The 17,242-nt window shown below is 38.2% G+C and overlaps 1 protein-coding gene across 15 annotated transcripts in view; it reads left to right on the top strand.

The window, feature by feature from the left end:
- The window catches only part of FKBP5 (FKBP prolyl isomerase 5), a 120,586-nt gene that overhangs the window by 21,789 nt on the left and 81,555 nt on the right, over positions 1-17,242 (top strand). For 3 of the 15 annotated variants that reach the window (XM_086371333.1, XM_086371339.1, XM_086371338.1), the window contains one exon: positions 1,870-1,900. The exons of the other annotated variants lie outside the window; for them this stretch is intronic. The gene's annotated coding sequence lies outside the window, so the exon portion shown is untranslated. The remainder of the gene's footprint in view (positions 1-1,869; positions 1,901-17,242) is intronic. 15 annotated transcript variants of the gene reach the window in all.

Below are 17,242 nucleotides of genomic sequence, written 5' to 3'. Positions count from 1 at the left end.
CACAAATGAACAGTTAAAATGAGATGCCTATTAAGAAAACAAATTTATTATAACATAGTGTTGATGGCATGGTTACTCTGATTCTCATATAGTTACTACTGCCAAAAATTAGTGCACCCCTTTTGATATGTGTCGGAGAAGGCAATGGCACCCCACTCCAGTACTCTTGCCTGGAAAATCCCATGGACGGAGGAGCCTGGTAGGCTGCAGTCCATGAGGTCGCTAAGAGTCGGACACGACAGAGTGACTTCACTTTCACTTTTCACTTTCATGCATTGGAGAAGGAAATGGCAACCCACTCCAGTGTTCTTGCCTTGAGAATCCCAGGGATGGGGGAGCCTGGTGGGCTGCCGTCTATGGGGTCGCACAGAGTCGGACACGACTGAAGTGACTTACAGTTTGATATGTGTAGTTTGGCAGGATGTATTCAGACATAAATGTCCATGGTTTTTTTTTTTTTTGAGTTTGTGATACCCCTTCTGGAAATCATCTTCAGAAAATAATGCAGACTAGAATAACAATTAGAATAGCTGCCTCTACAACTAATGCTGAAAGTTTACTACGTGACAGGCACCGTGTAAAGCCCTTTACGCACATTACTTTATTTCTCAGAATCCAAAGACGTATCGATGCTAGTAATCTCATGTCATGTATGGGGAAATTGAGGCACAAAGAAGTTGACTGACTTGCTGCCATGTTGTCAAGCCAAGAGTCCTACAAACCGAATTCATACCCCTAATTTTATAATGTGATAAAGCCTAGGCACAAAACTATTCACAGCTGTGTTACATAGAGTAGATAAATTGGAAGCAATGTATATAATTAATTATGGTTCATCCATTCAATAGATTAATCTTTTAATAGCTTTATTGAAATAAAATTCACATAATATTTATCTCTTTAAAATCTACAAGTCAGTGGTTTCCGGTATATTCACAGTTACACAACTATTACCATTACCCCACTTCAGAACACTCTATCACCCTCGAAGAAATCTCATACCCATTAGCAGTCACCCCCTTTTCCTGATTACCCAATAACATCACCAGTCTATTTTCTGTCTCTATAGCTTTGCCTGTTCTGGACATTTTGTATAAATGGAATTGTATAAGATATGGCATTTTGTGCTTGGCCTTCATTTAGCATAATATTTCAAGGTTCATGTTGCAGCAGGTTATAGTACTGCGTTGCTTTTCATCACTGAATAATATTCTAATGTATGGGTATATGACTTTTATCTATCTCATGGACATTTCTGACTAATGTCTAATGGACATATCCGACTAATGGACATTTGGAGTGTTTCTGCTCCTTAGCTATTATGAATATTCATGTCCAGGTTTTTGTGTGGACATATTTTCATTTTTCTTGGAATTGTTGATCAGATGATAACTAACTTTTAGAGGAACTCCCAGACTATTTTCCACAGCAGCTGCATCCTTGTACTTTTCTCCTAGCAGTGTATGTATGAGTGTTCCACCTTCTCTACATCTTTGACGATACTGGCTGTTATCGGTCTCTTTGCTAATAGCCATCCTCGTGGTTTTGGAGTGCTATCTCATTGTGGTTTTGATTTGCATTTCCTTGATGCCTAATGATGTTGAGCATCTTTTTGTGTGCTTATTTGCTGTTTGTAAATCTTGTCTGGAGAAATGTCTGAATCCTTTGCCCCCTTTTAACTGAGTTATTTTTTTATTATCGAGTTAAAGGAGTTCTTAGTATATTCTAGATACAATCTCATTATCAGATATTTGATTTGCAAAATTTTTCTCTTATCCTGTTGTGTTTTCACTTTCCTGATGGTGTCCTTTGTAGCACAGAGTTTTTAATTTTCATGAAGGCTGATGTATTTTTTTTTTTTGCTTTCAGTTTCACATAAGAAAACAGTGCCTAATCCAAGGTCAGTGAAGATTTACTCCTGTGCTTTCTTCAGAGTTTGATAGTTTTAGCTCTTATGAGGAGGTCTTTGGTCCATTTTGAGTTGATTTTTTGTATGTAGTGTGAAGTAGTGTCCAACTTCATAACCGTTTGCATATTAAGATCCAGCACCAGTTGTTGAAAAAAGGCTGATCTTTCTCCTATTGAATTGTCTTGGCACTTTTTTCAGATATCAATGGACCATAAATGTAAGAGTTTATTTACCAGCTGTCAGTTCTGTTCTGATCTGTGTGTCTGTCTTCATCTTAGTACCACACTATGTTGATTCCTGTCACGTTGTAGTAAGTTTTAGCACTATGAAGTGTGAGTCCTCCCAACTTTGTTCTTTTCAAGGTTGTTTTGACTGTTTTGTTCAGTTTTGCTGTGAACCTATAACTGCTGTAAAAAATCTGTTTTTAAAAAAGGACTCCTAAATTGTGGTGTTGGGATTATGGTGATTTCTTTCCTCCTTCATTTCCTAAAGTTGCTGTAACATGTAACTATATTATATTTATAATTTAAAAAATTTTGGTTTACACGGTTTGGCTAATGGAATACTTTTTTTTTTTAACTCAACAGGCAACTCTTAGCTTTGTAGCTAAAAACTAGAGTAACCCAACTTTCCAGGGAGAATGTATGAAGGTGAAGAGCTGGGGCATAAGGTGACGGTTAGAATGAGCCAGACTCAGATTTAACACTTGGCTCTATGGATGCGCCTTTCTGTCTCCTCTCAGTTTCCGTCAGTTTCTTCTTTGCCATCTCACTGTCCATTAAAAGCCTTCCCTCTCACCTTAACTAAGACTTTCCTCCAAATATTTAGGTGAATTTTTGGAATCTGGCTAGTCTGTATAATTGCCATCCATAAATGGAATGAATGATGATTGAGTAGCATTAGGGCAAGGATCCAGATAGTGCAGTCTGAGCTGCATAAGTCACTTTGATGGAGGTTGATTTTGAGAAGTGGACAGGGGGAAGTCATCCAAGCAGAGCTCTTTACTGACTTCTCTGCCCTTTTGTTCCTTCAACTCTTTGCATCTGTGTATGTTGTTTTCTTAGGAAATCATGGTGAGTGAGGGTAGAGATCTGTAGGTGGTGCTAGTTAAAAGTTTAAATAGGTGCACAGAGAAGCAAGCCTGTGACCGACTCAGTGACAGACTGCTTTTCCTGCGGTGTTTGTCAGCACCACTACAGAGCGTGCGTGTGTTTTAAATAGTCTGCGGACTTTCTTTCCAGTGGAAGCAGTGTTAAAATCTCAGTATATTGAAATACTTGATAGGTTTGTGTATTATAAGTGTCCATTTGAAGTTTGTTTCAAAACAAAAGCAAGTTTTATAGACCTGCAAAAACTATTAATACCAGTGTCAACCACAAGCCAACTTTTTTGTAGTATTAAGATGATTTGCACTGTATTTTTTAGCTGAATTAATAAAAGGGGATTTTTAACCCGGATTTTTGTAAAAGCTGTGTTATATTTATTAATTGCATTTAGAAATGTAAAATCATACTTTTTTATTCTCATAAGGCTTAAACTTCTTACATATGTTAAAGAAAAACGAGATGCTGAAGTTGTGCAGGTTTTCACAAATATTTGCAAAGCCCTAGTTTTGACAGTTTTTTTTTTTTTGACAGTTGTTTTAAAATCAAATACCTGCCATTTTAGGAGAGAGATGTCTTACTGCCAGTTATAGGTTTTGGCTTTTGTAATGTTATGGAAAAACTACATCCTTTAGATTTCAGACTGTAAAAATTAGTTCTAAATAATTCTTATTTTATAAAATACTTTCTTCCCATTTGAAGTTCCATTCATAATTTTTGTGTCTCCCTTTATCTTAAAATACTTGGTTAAAAATACACTTGCAAGCTTGTGCTTCTGTCCAACATAGGATAACAGATTGGATTTACTCTCTCAGCTGTAATCACATAACAAACGAACAAACAAAACCTCCATAAAAAAATATATGAAGTTTCAAACACTGAACAACTGGCAGCAAAGGATGATAATTCCCAAGAAAGCAGAAACAGATGAAGTCTACAATTATCGTAGCTTACTGCCTGGAGAGAGTTTCCAGGCTGCAGCATGGGACCCAGCCTCATCCCAGCACTCTCTCTAGTAGAGGAGACAGAGCTGGAGGTAAAGGAGGCTATAGTTTGGAGAAGAGGGCACAAAAAGGAAACTTCAAAGGTCTGCAGAGTGTTCCCCCTTAAGCTTTCAGGTGAGTAATAATCAGTGCACATGTTGTATGGAAGCTACCTTAAGCCAGGAACCATCTGAAGAGAGTAGAGGGAATAATACCTGATTCCTTTTCAAGGTTAAAGTAGTATGTATTCCCACCAGCCAAAGGGATTAAACCTCCTAAGTCACAGGACATCAGGTAGTGTATTCAGAAAGGTGTTGCCCCAGCAGTGGTGCTAAACTACAGACTGCTCTCATCCCTTCTAACAAAGCTTAAAAATAGGCCTCAAAATGATCAAACTGTTCTGACTTGCTTCACTCTGTGTAATAGGCTCTAGGTTCATCCCCCTCATTAGGACTGACTCAAATAGTTCTCAGAAACCAACACAAGATTGTAAAGCAATTATCTTCCAATAAAAAAATCAGTCATTGTTGACACCATTAAAAAAAAAAAGGATCAAACTATTTCCAAGTAATTTAACTGCACCCCAGAACAAAGCTCAAAATGTATAGTTATACAAAAAGTAGCACTCTGTTGTCCAAAAGATAACAAATAACAAATGTTGGTGAGGATGTGGAGAAAAGGGAACCCTTGTGCAACTGTTGGTGGGAATGTAGATTGGTACAGCCACGGTGTGGAGATACTTCTAAAAATTAAAATAGAAATACTGTGTGATCTAGCAGTTCCACTCCTGGATATTTATCCAAAGAAAACAGAATACTAATTAGAAAAAATATATGTAACCATATGTGCTCATTGCAGCATTATTTACAATAGCCAAGATATGAAAGCAACTTAATTACCCATCAGCAGAGGAAAGGATATCGCAGATGTGATATCTTTATACAGTTGTTAAGTCAGACAGAAAGATTAATAGTGTGTGATTTCACTTACATGTGGAATCCAAAACACAAAACCAATGAACAAACATAACAGAAACAGCATTACAGAAACAGAGAACAAACAGGTGATTGCCAGAGGGGAGGGGACTAAGAGAAAGAAAGAAATAGGTCAGAGAAATTAAGAAGTACAAACTTCTGGCTGCAAAAAAAAGAGTCAAGGGTCTGAAATGTACAGTGTGTGGAATATAGTCAGTAACTATGCATATCTTTGGTGACCTGTTGTGACTAGACTTTCTGTGGTGATCATTAGACTTACTGTAATTATCATTTTGAAATGTACAGAAATACTGAATCACTATGTTGTTTAACAGGAACTAACATAGTGTTGTAGGTCAATTATAATTCAAAAACAAATTCATAGAAACGGAGACCAGATTTGTGGTTACCAGAGGTGGGGGCAGGAGAAGGGGAAATTGGGTGAAGGCAGTCAAAAGATACAAACTCCCAGTTATAAGGTAAATAAGTACTAGGATATAATGCATAACATGATAAATATAATTAACACTGCTTCTGCTGCTAAGTCACTTCAGTTGTGTCTGACTCTGTGCGACCCCATAGACGGCAGCCCACTAGGCTCCTCTGTCCCTGGGATTCTTCAGGCAAGAACACTGGAGTGGGTTGCCATTTCCTTCTCCAATAATTAACACTGCTCTGTGTTATATAGGAAGGTTGTTAAGAGAGTAAATCCTGAGTTCTCATTGCAAGGAAATTTCTACTTAATTTTGTATCTGTATGAGATGATGGTTGTGCACTAAAATTATTGTGATCATTTCATGATATGTGTAAGTCAAACCATATGCTGTACAGCTTCAACTTATATACAGTGAAAGTGAAGTCACTCAGTCGTGTCCGACTCTTTGTGACCCCATGGACTGTAGCCTGCCAAACTCCTCCACCCATGGGATTTTCCAGGCAAGAATACTGGAGTGGGTCGCCATTTCCTTCTCCAGGGGATCTTCCCGACCCAAGGATCGAACCCTGGTCTCCTGCACCGCAGGCAGACTCTTTACTGTCTGAGCCACCAGGAAAGCCCTCAACTTATACAGTGCTAGATGTCAATTATATCTCAAAAAACTAGAGGGGAAAAAAAAAATAGCACCAAGGTAAAATTCACATCTGGTCTCCAATCAAAAGCATCAGACTTGCAAGGAAGCAGTCCTTGAGGAGGAAAATTAAAAAATAGAAACAGATCCAGAAATGACACAGGTGATAGAATTAGTGGATGAAAACGTTATTTTTGTTCACTAATATCTAGCACTGTATTATTTGAAGGTGTACAGCATATGGTTTGACTTACATCTTAAAATGATCACAATAAGTTTAGTGAACAGCCATCATCTCATATAACTGGACAAGTAGACAAAAAAATTAGTAATGATTTAGAAGAGTTAAACTATTATCAACCAACTGACCAAACTGACATTTATATGACATTCTACCCAATACAAGCAGAATACATATTTTGTCCAGTTGCACAGAAGAACATTTACCAACACATTTTAGTCCATAAAATAGTATCAATAAAATTACTTAAATCATAAAAAGTATGTTATCTAACTGAAAGGGAATTAAATTTATAGTCAACAATAGAAGGATATGTGGAAAACTTTTAAACATTTAGAAACTAACTGATTTTTAAGAAGCTCATGAGTCAGAGGAAAAAAAGATGAATTTAGAAAGCATTTTGTAGAGAATGAAAACACAACATATCAAAATTTGTGGGATGTAGCTAATGTAATGCTCAGGGGGAAATTCACTAAATACCTACATTAGAGAAAGTCAAGTTGAGCAAATCATTGTCCTCAGCTTCTACCTTGAGAAACTAGAAGAGAATATCAGACCCATAGTAAGCATAAGAAATGAGCTAAAGATCAAATCCAAAACCATGAAATAGAAAAACAGAAAGTTAATGAAATCAAAAGCTGGTTCTTTGAGAAGACCAATAAAACTGATAAACCTCTATCCTGTTGGATCAGGAGCAAAAGAAGACACAAGTTAGCAGCATCAGTAATGAAAGAGCCAGCAAAGCTGCAGGTACTGTGGTCTTTAAAAGGCTGTGTAAGAGAAGGGTATGAATTACTTGATGTCAGTACATTAGACACTTAAATGAAGTGGGTAAATTTTTGAAAGACACAAAATACTAGTGCTCACTCAGGAAAATATGAATAGCCTGAATAATCTTATGTCTGTTAAAGAAATTGAATTCCCCCAAAGAAAACTCTGGGCCCGGATGACTTCCCTGATGAATTCTAGCAAATATTTTTGGAGGTCATGATACGAAATTTAAACATATTCTTCCATTAAGTTGGAGAGAATCCTTCTTAACTCATTCTATAGCAATTGTATTGTCCTGATACTAAAACCAAATACACTACAAGAAAAAGTTACAGACTCGTATCCTTCATGAACACAGTTGCACAACTCTTAACAAAATTTTAGCAAATACACTCCGACAACATATAAAACGATAAAAAAATACAGTGACCAAGTGAGATTTGTCCCAGGAATTCAAGGTTGGTTTGACATTTCAAAATCAATATCATATAGTAAAGTAAAAATGGAAAACCATGTGATCAATTCAATAGATGCAGAAAAAGCATTTAACAAAATCCATCATTAAAAACTGCCAACAAATTAGGGAAAGAAAGAAACTTCCTCAGTCTGATAAAGGACATCCATGAAAAACTAATAGCTGAAATCATACTTAGCACTGAAAGACTGAATCCTTCCCTTCCAACATTAGGAACAAAGCATGATGTCCACTGTGAGTCACAGCTTGAATTCAGGACTGTACTTGAACTTATAGCCAGTGCAGTCAAATAAGAAAAGAAATAAAAGGCATTCAGATTGGAATAGAAGAAGTAAAACTTATTATCACAGATAACATGATTGCCCATGATTTCTTTAAAAAGAAAAAAAGCTATTAGGATTAAGTGCACTTAGCAAAGTGGCCCCCTTCATGGATCACACCCTTGTGGCAAAGAGACTCGCATAGTTCAGTGAAGTTATGAGCCATGCCGTACAGGGGCATCCAAGACAGATGAGTAATAGCGAAGAGTTGTGAATCAACTCCGAACATTCGTTGGAAAGACTTGCTGAAGCTCCAATACTTTGGCCACCAGATGCGATGAGCTGACTCATTGGAAAAGACCCTGATGCTGGGAAAGGTTGAAGGCAGGATGAGAAGAGGAGGCAGAGGATAAGATGGTTAGGTAGCATCACTGATTCAGTGGATATGAATTTGAGCAAATTCCTGGAGATAGTAGAGGGCAGAGGAGCCTGGTGTGCTACAATCCTTGGGGTTGCAGAGTTGGACATGACTTAGCAACCGAACACCAACAAGCAAAATTGCAGGATATAAGATCAATACAGAAAAGTCAACTATATTTCTATATACTAGAAAACAAACAGCCAGAAGTTGAAATTTTAAAAGAATACCATTTGTAGTAAAATTTGAAATACTAAGTACCTAAGGATAAATTTCCTAAAAGATATGTAAGATCTCTCCACTGGAATCTATTAGATATTACTGAGAGGGATTAAGGAAAACTAAGATAAATGAAGATATACTGTACTCAAGGATTGGAAGCTCAATAATGTCTGTTTTCTCTAAAGGTATAGATTCAGTGCAACCTCAATCAGAAATTCAGCTGGCAATGTGTAGAGAGTGTCAAGTTGGTTTTAAAGTTTATATGGTAATGCAAAGGTCCTAGGATAGAAGAGAGCTTCCCTTGTGGCTCAGCTGGTAAAGAATCTGCCTGCAATGCAGGAGACCTCGGTTTGATCCCTGGGTTGGGAAGATTCCCTGGAGTAGGGAAAGGCTACCCACTCCAGTATTCTGGCCTGGAGAATTCCATGGACTGTACAGTCCACGGGGTTGCAAAGAGTCAGACATGACTGAGTGGCTTTCACTTCACTTAGAATAGAAGAATAGAGAGGACTTAAAACCATCTGATTTCTAAAACTTACTATAGCTACAATAATGAAGACAGTGATATTGATGTAAAGTAAGTAGACCCATGGAACAGAAAATATGGTCAGTTTCTGAGTACAGTGCCAAATCAATTAAATAGAAAAATGGTTAGTGTTTACAACAAATGGTAGGGGAACAACTTGATATTCATATGCAAAACACTAAATCCATACCTTATTCCATACCTTATATGCTGCTGCTGCTGCTAAGTCGCTTCAGTCGTTTCCGACTCTGTGCGACCCCGTGGACGGCAGCCCACCAGGCCCCTCCATCCATGGGATTTTCCAGGCAAGAGTACTGGAGTGGGGTGCCATTACCTTATATATAAAAGTTAATTCAAAATTGACCGTAGACCTAAATGTAAGGCCCAAATCAATAAAATTTTTAGAAGAAAATATTTTTGATTTTGGGTTTGGTAAAGATTTTTAAGATACAACACCAAAAGCATGATTTATAATAGAAGAAAAAGATAAATTGGAGTATATCAATTAAGAACATCTCTTTGAAAGCCACCTTTAAGAGAATAAAAGGACAAGTCACAGACTGGGAGAAAATATTAACAGATCACATCTGATTAAAGATATTCAGATTAAACAAGGAACTCTCAAAACTTAAGAAAATTAAGTCAAAAATAAGCAAAAGATTTGGACAGTTCACCAAAGAAGATACACAGATGGCAAGTCAGCCCATGAAAAGATGATCAACACTGTTACTCATTAGGAAAATGCAGATTAAAATCACAATAAGACACCACTATGTAGATGTTAGAATGTCTTCAGTTAAAAAGGCCTACAGTACTGTTAGTGAGGACATGGAGCAGCTGAAACGTTTACACACTTCTATACAAAATGGTACATCTACTTTGGAAAGCAGTTTGCCACTTTCTTAAAGACCTAAAATATACACCTGCTCTGTGATTTAGCCTTTTCCACGCCTAGGCGTTTATTTAAGAGAAATGAATGCATATGACCACATAAAGATTTGTACCCAAATATTCATAGCAGCTTTATTTGTAACAGGCAAAAATTGCAAACAGTCCAAGTGTGCATCAGCAGCAGACATTGTGCCCTGCCTCATGCAATGGAATACTACACAGCGACAAAAAGGAACGAACTGTTGATGCATGCAACAATGTATTTTATTCTCAAAGTAAGAGAATTCAGGAGGAAAAAAAGACATTCCGTTTATATGAAATTCTATAAAATACAAACTATTCAGAAAGCAAATCAGAGATTGCTCTGATGTAAGCCAGAGAGAAGTGAATCATAAAGAGATACAAAGAAAATTTGTGGCTGACAAATATATTCATTATGTTGATTGCAGTGATGGCTTTATGAATACATATATGTATGTCAAAACTTACAAATTGTATATTCTTTAAATATATGCAGTTTATTGTCAACTCTTAAAAAAAATTTTGTGTGTTCTACATTTGGGGATAGCAAGCTGCTTGCATTTCAGAATCAGATAAGGGACTCAGTTTTTAAACTAATTTTTAAGTGATTAAGTTTGAGGTGAGAAAACATGCACTGTATTTATCAAGTTTACTTATAATTTTTAACTTATTACAAAATTGAGAAACTGAATAAATGTTCTAATTTGGGCTTTCTGAAAGTCTGAAGAATTTTTTATAATAATGTATCAAATGTTAGATTTAATTCTGTTGTCAGATTAGAACATTGTAAACCAACTGGATGGTAAATAAATGGAGAGAGAGGAAGGAATGTTGAAAGAATACTGAGTGTAAGATGGTGGAAGTCAACAGAATTCTAGGCTTGGGAGACATTCTTACGATCTTGTTTGGATGACTAGGCATCTAAGGTAGATAGAAGAATAAAGATCCCTCCAAAGATGCCCACATCCTAACTCCTGGAATTTATTAGTGTTACCTAACAGAGAAGAAGGGAATTTGCAGATATGATCAAGGTTAAAGGTTTGAGGTGGGGAAATTTTCCTGGATTATCTAGGTGAGCCCAACATAATCACAGGGATTCTTAAGAAAGCAGAGAAACTTTCCCATCTGTGGCCAGAGGGAGAAGGTGACCATAGCACCATCTACATTTGGGGATAGCAAGGATGACCAGAGAGAAGATGATATTGCTGGCTTTGGAAATGGAGGAAGTGGGCCATAAGGCTGCTTATATAACTTATATGCAGAGTATATCATAAATGCCAGGCTGGATGAAGCATAGCTGCAATCAAGATTGCCAGGAGAAATATCAATAACCTCAGATATGCAGATGACACTACTCTTATGGCAGAAAGTGAAGAAGAGCTAAAGAGCCTCTTGATGAAAGTGAAAGAGGAGAGTGAAAAAGCTGGCTTAAAACTCAACATTCAAAAAACTAAGATCATGGCATCTGTTCCCATCACTCCATGTCAGATAGATGGAGAAACTATGGAAGCAGTGACAGACTTTCTTTTCTTGGGCTCCAGAATCACTGCAAATGGTGACTGCAGCCATGAAGTTAAGAGATGCTTGCTCCTTGGAAGAAAAGCTATGATCAACCTAGATAGCATATTGAAAAACAGAGACATTACTTTGCCAACAAAGGTCCATCCAGTCAAAGCTATGGTTTTTCCAGTGGTCATGTATGGATGTGAGAGTTGGACTGTGAAGAAAACTGAACGATGAAGATTTGATGCTTTTGAACTGTTGTGTTGGAGAAGACTACTGAAAGTCCCTTGGACTGCAGGGAGATCAAACCAGTCAGTCCTAAAGGAAATCAGTCCTGAATATCCATTGGAAGGACTGATGCTGAAGCTCCAATTCTTTGGCCTCATGATATGAAGAACTGACTCACTGGAAAAGATCCTGATGCTGGGAAAGATTGAAGGCAGGAGGAGAAGGGGATGACAGAGGATGAGATGGTTGGATGGCATCACTGACTCGATGGACATGAGATTGAGGAAGCTCTGGGAGTTGATGATGGACAGGGAAGCCTGGCGTGCTGCAGTCCATGGGGGTCGCAAAGACTCAAACACGAATGAGCGACTGAATTGAGCTGATGGGCAGCCTCTAGAGTCTAGAAAAAGCAGAAGACTCTTTCCTAGAGCATCCAGGAGGAGTGCAGCCATGCTAGCACCTTGATTTTAGCCCAATGAGACCCATTTCTATCTTCTGCGCTCCGTAACTGTGAGATAAGAAGTGCATATTGTTTAAGCCATTACATTGGTGAACTGTTGCGGCAGCTGTAGAAAATATCTAAGAGGATAACCCTCAGAATTAATAAAGTTTTACCAGAAGATTGCAGTAGAAAGTGAACTCTGTGATACCAGAATAACTTTTTCCATTCCTTGGGAATTGTTTTCCATTCCACATATCAAACGACATTTTCCTATAAGGTAAAACACGCACTTATTCATTAAAAAGTAATCCTAGATATAAAACATTAGAGTTGGAACTTCCTTGGTGGCTTACTGGATAGGAATCTGCCTGCCAAGGCAGGGGACATTTGTTTGTCCCTGGTCCGGGATGATCCCACACACCCTGGAGCAGCTCAGCCCGTGTGCTGCAACTCCTGAGCCCAGGTGCCCTAGAGCCTGTGCTCTGCAACCAGAGAAGCCACCACAGCCACCCCTTGCTCCAACTAGAGAACGCCTGTGTGCAGAATTGAATGCTCAGTGCAACCAAAAATAAATTTTTTTTAAAAAATTAGGAGTTGGAATAAATCTTAGATTTATCACTCTAGTCTAACCCCACCCCCTCTACCCCCGCCCCCAAAATTTACAGATGGAGAAATGGAAAACTGAGCAAGAACCAAAGATCCTGTAGCTTAGTTACAACAGGTTTGAGGTTAAATTCAGGCACAGGGCAGTACTCTATTGTATACATGCCCTATAATTAGAAATTTGTTCTGGAAGCGTGGAATATGTGAGTCATTCCAAAGAGGGTGTTTACTTGGGAAGATGGACAAATCTTTATCTAGCTGGCAGGATTCACTTAGGAGGTTAACTTGTCAGCTTGGAAGGTCCTCTCTTAGGTATGGTGTCATTCTCCAGGTTAGATTTTTCAGAGTAGACCTAGAAAAGGAATATAGTCAACTGATAATTAAATTTCAGTGCTGATGCCTTACACTGTCTACTATTTTATTATCTTTACATTGATTGCTTTTGAATATCACAGTTCATTTGTGTTTATCAAGTGCCTCTTGTATGTCCATTTACACTAGGTGGTGGGGGTTCAAAAATGAATAGGACACACTCTGCCTGTGTGATGTTTACAGCCCTTCTGCCATATGTTACCTTGTTGTCCTGTTCTTAGAAATCATCAGCAGACTTGGAATCAAACTGATCCAAATGAGTCAACTCAAGTTAATATACCTCTGTGGCACAGGTGGAAATATAATTTTTCTATCAAAACATGAATAGAGGCTCACTCCTGTGTTTACCCTTAGCAGCGTGTAAGTTCTATGGAAATTATTTCATCTGTACTGCCACAGGGCATAGTAATCAGAAGTGAGGTTGGGACATTAAAAGTTTGAAAGCCAATTTCACTTTCCTAGAAGCAATTGCAACTGTACTTTTATTTATTTTTTTTAATATTTATTTTTATTTGTTTGGCTGTGACCAGGGTCTTAGTTGCGTCTCTGATCTTTACTGAGACATGCAAGATCTTCAGCTGCGACTTGCAGGATCTAGTTCCCTGATGAGATCAATCCCAGGCCCCCCTGCATTGGGAGCACTGAGTCTTAGCCACTGGACTATGAATTAGGGCGCCCCTATACTTGTATCTTAATTACCTTGTAGAATCTGATAACTCCCAAATGTATACTGTCACCCAGAGCTCTCCTGAGTGCAGACTTCATCTCCCGACTGCCTTCTGGATCTCTTACAAGCACCCCTCATTCAACCAGAGTTTGCTTCCTCTACATAGGAGGCACTCCACCATGTTTGAATTAAATTGAACAGAAAGAATAAAAAATCCTGATGAGTGCAATGAAGTATTTTCATCATTTCATCTTTTTTTTAAAAAAACTTGTCTTAAAAATCATGAAAGAAATATATACTTATCATTAATATTTAAATGATAAATTTTACAAATGAAAATTCCTTTTTACCCTCCTAAATCTCATTTTCCAGAGGTAACACTATCTTAACAGTGGTTAAATATACATTTCTTGTATATATTAGTAAATGTACACCATTTTCTTCCTAAAAATAGGATCATACTAATTCTTCTGCAGCTTCCCATTCACTTCATAGTACATGTTGGACAGTGTTCCAACTTGCATGTCATTGTTAGAAGATTGCGTATCTAGAATAAGGGCTTCCTTGTGGCTCAGCTGGTAAAGAATCTGCCTGCAGTGCAGGAGACCTGGGTTCAGTCCCTGGGTTGGGAAGATCCCCTGGAGAAGGGAAAGGCTACCCACGCCAGTATTCTGGCCTGGAGAATTCCATGGACTGTATCATCCATGTGGTTGCAAAGAGTCGGACATGACTGAGTGACTTACACTTTATCTAGAATAGCTAAGGCCTCACCTGTTTCCTATGAATATTTTTAGAGTTTAATTGTCTTAACTCTAGGAAAGAACAATGATGAAAAAGACATTTTGGCATGTAATATTTGCATAATTGTAATCCAGTGCTCTAAATGATTGTATACACCAAATCTATACTGGGAACCATAGTTGGTTACTGCAAATAATTGTGATATACCACATTGTCTGTACCACATATATTGTCCCTTTTTGACATCATCGAGTGACTTTGGTTTTGTTTACAGCCCAGAGAACCAAATCATTGGGCACTGTGCATTCTAACAACACATTTCATTTATTACAGTGGTGTTCTTTTTTAATGGATGGACATCTACAAAATCCTTTCTCAGTTCATTTGTTTTGATGTTTTTGATGTTTAGACTCTTAGCTCAATATTCTCTTTAGATTTATCTCATCCTTTTTAAAGACTGAATAATATTCTTATGGTATGAATTTGTGAATTTTCATTTAAACATTCCTCTTGAGGAAAACCTTACTTTTATTTAGCCATATTAATTTAGCTGTAAGTTAAAGAAAGAAAGTGAAGTCACTCAGTCGTGTCCAACTCTTTGTAACCCCATGGTCTGTAGCCTACCAGGCTCCTCCGTCCATGGGATTTTGCAGGCAAGAATACTGGAGTGGGTTGCCATTTCCTTCTCCAGGAGATCTTCCCAACCTAGGGGTTGAACCCAGGTCTCCCGCATTGTAGGCAGACACTACCTTCTGAGCCACCAGGGAAAATCTATGCTTGTGTTCTTACTCTCAAATCATTACTTTTTTGTTTCCCTGTGACTTTTTCCCCTGTGTATTTAAGCTTGTCTAGTTATTTCTTATTCTTAAGGCTTCACTCTTCAGTTCCCTTTCAACCAAAGCATTTTATTGTTTCCCTTTGTAAGCATAATATGAGTATCAAAATTCTCACCTGTCACTCTTGCATCTTATACATACCCTTCTACTTTATATTCACGTATGCTGCCGTTCTCTCCTTTCCGTTTAACTGCTCAATCTTCACCACTGCCTAGTGCCTTTGGGAGATATTAGAAAGTGAAGCCACTCAGTCGTGTCCGACTCTTAGCGACCCCATGGACTGTAGCCTACCAGGCTCCTCCGTCCGTGGAATTTTCCAGAGTACTGGAGTAGGTTGCTATTTCCTTCTCCAGGGGATCTTCCCTGACCCAGGGATTGAACCCGGGTCTCCCCCATTGTAGGCAGATGCTTTACCATCTGCACCACCAGCAAAATCGGGAGATACTAGGGAATACATAAAATCCGCATTTTTTTTCCTTAAAAACTTTTTAGCCACATATGTATTCATGGGAGATGTCCCATTTTATTCTAAGAATCTTCAGAAACATTTGGGAGGTAATTGCATCCATGAAGTAAGGACATGCTAAGAAAAAATGAGCAATCAGATAGTAAGAGTATACAGAAATAAACATTAGTTTTAAAAATCCATTGTACAGATTAAGTGACAACAGTGGACATGGCTGACAAACAAAAGGTGATCTAGAAATTTCATCAAAAGGTATCTTTTAGGATATAGAGCAAAAGGACAAAGATGGAATCTGAGAGAAAAGACCAATGTTTCTCAACCCTGTGTGCACACTAGAATCATCTGAGATGCTTTCTAAAAACACGGATATCCTGATCACAGGCCAGTTTCATCCAGACTCTCTGAAAGTGGGTCCACAGGCATCAGTGACTTTTTAAAGCTTCTTGAGTACTTCTGATATTTATCCCAGAAACATGTTTAGGCGACCTGAAGGATATAACCAGGATATAACCAAGGATATACCCAAGTCTGTCTAAATTATACTTCTGGAAGCAGAGGACAGACATTGAAGGAAAAGAAATAGTAGGAACTTCCCTGAGATCTCCAGAGACTTGTTTTCAGTATTTAAGGACCAGGATGTTAAGGCCCTTGCACAGATGAAGGAAAGAAGACAAATACTATATATATCCTAGTGGTATAGCTGAACCTCTGGAATAAAGAAAATTTTTACCTCTTTATAGAAGAAAATGGGAGCCACCTTGTGCATTTGGGAAGGAGGGAAGCCTGCCTGTCCTAATTGATGGAACACTGCATCTGCTGTCCGCAGGCGGGGCTCTGCTTAATTTCTCTGCTCTTTGGGAGGGTGTCCAGGTTCCCTTGGGAAGAGCTGTTATAGCTGGTGTTTAGAAGGCAGTTTGCTCTTTGTTCTCTCCTTGGGACTGATCTCTTCTGCGTTCTAGTTCAGGGATACATTTTTTCTTGTTTTCAAGCTCAGAGCTTTATAAGTTTTTCTGTCTCTCCAGTGCCATTTCAGAGGGAGAAAGTTGACCTTGGTCCTGTCTTTCAACATTTGCCATTTGGATGTTCTCGTGTTTTCTAGATTTTTTGTTTTGTTTTGTTTTAATACTAATTTAACTCTGCCTCCTACTCATTTAAGAACAGTAATTTACCCAAGTAAATGGTTAGTGACAGGAGTAACTATAAATTTGGTCTATTAACTTTGCTTTCTTCAATAATTACTGGGAAAAGTGAATTTACCAAAGCATTGTATGCATCTGAGAGAGACAATAAAGGAGGAAGCAATTTGTAGCTATCAAGTGGTAGTTCAATTTAGGATTCTTTTTCCTCTCCCATCTTTATGATTCGACATCCCGGAATCTTTGGTCTCTCCCTCCAGAATTGATGCAGAACGCTTCTGGAGGCTCAACTCAGAACTGTGGGATTGCACTGGAAGTGCAGAAGGTGTCCTCAATTAAGGGGAAGGTCAGAGGACTAAGGAGAGTGCAGTGGCATTACGTACTTCA

Source organism: Bos grunniens, chromosome 23 (genome assembly GCF_055505025.1).
Source record: "Bos grunniens cultivar Pamir isolate PY7600 chromosome 23, Bosgru_T2T1.0, whole genome shotgun sequence".
NCBI classification, from domain to species: domain Eukaryota; kingdom Metazoa; phylum Chordata; class Mammalia; order Artiodactyla; family Bovidae; genus Bos; species Bos grunniens.
The sequence above is the reverse complement of the archived record's forward strand: the minus strand, read 5'-3'. Positions and strand labels throughout refer to the sequence as shown.